This window comes from Tamandua tetradactyla, chromosome 9 (genome assembly GCF_023851605.1).
Source record: "Tamandua tetradactyla isolate mTamTet1 chromosome 9, mTamTet1.pri, whole genome shotgun sequence".
NCBI classification, from domain to species: domain Eukaryota; kingdom Metazoa; phylum Chordata; class Mammalia; order Pilosa; family Myrmecophagidae; genus Tamandua; species Tamandua tetradactyla.
In genome coordinates, this window is record NC_135335.1 from 40,465,464 (window position 1) to 40,467,760 (window position 2,297).

Sequence of the window (2,297 nt, forward strand, 5' to 3'; positions counted from 1 at the left end):
GGGTACTCTGCCTCAGGGAACCAAATGGGGTCAATCCAGATAGGTTGGTCACTCCAGAAAAGTCCATTTTGCATATAGGTGGTCCAGTCAACAGAAACTGCATTGAGTGAGCACAGCACTTTACAGCCACAGTTGTACTGAGGCACCTCTCTCTCTCTTTTTTCCCTCCGGTGGGGGGCCTTTTGTATGCAGCCCTCCTCAGTGTCTTGTGTTTCACTCTGGGTCCCTGCAGACTTGAGTCCCTATGCCTGCATATGCGTGGGGTTTTATCAGTGCTGTTCCAGTGGGAGGTGGGAGGGATCTGGGCTGATGTCTCTGAGCAACTCCCCAAGGTGCATGGCACCCAGTGAGGGGAAGAGAGTGGATTGGGGGATTTGGGAAGGAAATTTCCTACCTGATATTTTCCTTTTCCTTCTATTCAGCATTTGTGGAGCCTTTCTCAGTCTCTACCATCTCCATAGTTCGAAGCAAGTGAGATTTGTCCTTTTATTTGCTGAATCTCTGGAGAGCTGATTTTTTCATGGGAATGTCATATGTCACCATGTTGATGACATCCTACTTAACCTTTTATTTCGCTTAGATTTTTAAGATACTTTCTTTATGATTACCATGAGGATTACATTTAACATACTAAATTTATTACAATTTAGTTTGTGTTGATACCAACTTGACTTCAATAGTCTACACATACACACTACCTATATCCCTCCATCCTTCCCTTTATGTTGTTCTTTTCACAAGTTACGTATTTTTTCTTTATAAATCCTCTTTGTTTATTTTTAAATTTGAAAAACATCACACTGAAGTTTAAATATCTTAAAGCTTAAGTTGATAATGTTTATTATCAATGTTACTTAACTGACTATAAGTTTTTAAAGCATTTTCATTGTGAAACATAGCACACATATACACACACATAAATGCAATGAATTTCAAAGTACATTTTAACAAGTAGTTTTAGAACAAATCTTGAAGTATGGCATAGGTTTAGTTCCACCATTTCAGGTGTTTCCTTCTAGCTATTCTAAGATACTAGAGACTAAAAAGAAATACCAATATAATGATTCAGGACTCTTACTCATTTGTTAAATCCTATCTTCTCTTATACAACTCCTCCTTTTCCTTTGATCCTTCTCCCAATCTTTAGGGATATTTGGGCAATGACCATTCTGACTCCTTCATGTTGAAAAGGGGTGTCGACAGTATGGGGCAGGCAGATGCCACTGGTTGATGCTCTTGGAGAGACTGGTGCCTCTGGGTTTCAGGGCTTATCTGGCCTAGGAACCATCTGGAGGTTATAGGTTTTTGAAAAATAAACTTAGTGAGTGAGATTTTTATAGAGTCTCAGATAGAGCCCTGAGTGTTCTTTAGGATTTAATGGAATATTGTTGGCTGGGGTTTGGCATAACATGGCAATTAGCAATATATAGCTAAAGTTTGCAGAAGAGCAACCTCCAGCTATTTGAAATCTCATAGCCACTGATGATTTATTCGGTCACATTTCTTTCCCCCCTTTTGTTCAAGTAGGCATTGTTGATCTCACAGTGCCAGGGCCAGGCCCATCCCTAGGAGTCATGTCCCATGTTGTCAGGGAGACTTATATCCCTGGAAGTCATGTTTCACATGGTGGTGAGGGTAATGACTGGGTTTAGAGGGAAAGAGGCCACATCTGAGTATCAAAAGAGGTTCTCTGGAAGTAACTCTAAGGCATTATTATAGGTAGGCTTAGATTCTCCATTACAGAAATAAGCTTCATAAGAGCAAGCCTCAAGATTAAAGACTTGGCCTATTAACTTGGGAGTCCCTAATTCTGAGAGAGTATCAGGAATTTCCCAAATGGGAAATTCTAATAGTTACATACTTTTTTCTCTAGTTCCTCAAGGGACTTTGTCAATACTTTTTACTTATCTGCTCAGCATACTCTGGAATGTATCTGGGTATTACATTAAGCTATACAGACTTGCAAGACCTTGTTCCCAATTCTAGGCTGTATATATTTAGGTTGTTTAACTGAACCGGCCAGACAGGTTAAGTTAGATTGTGTGCTACAGTTTATTTTATTGGACAAAATAAACTTCTCTTCCTTTGGTCTCATAAAAAGTTACATCTCTATGCACTGTGTGCCCAGTAACAAAGATTCATGTTTCTTTTTTATGCATTTGAATTTTAAGTCTTATAAGTAGTAAGACATCATTACAAGTAAAAAATGAAGTAATTCTGGCATATATATTTACCATATTGTTATTAACACTGGAGAGCTTTATTTCTTCCTCCAGCATTGAGGTACTGTCTAGTGT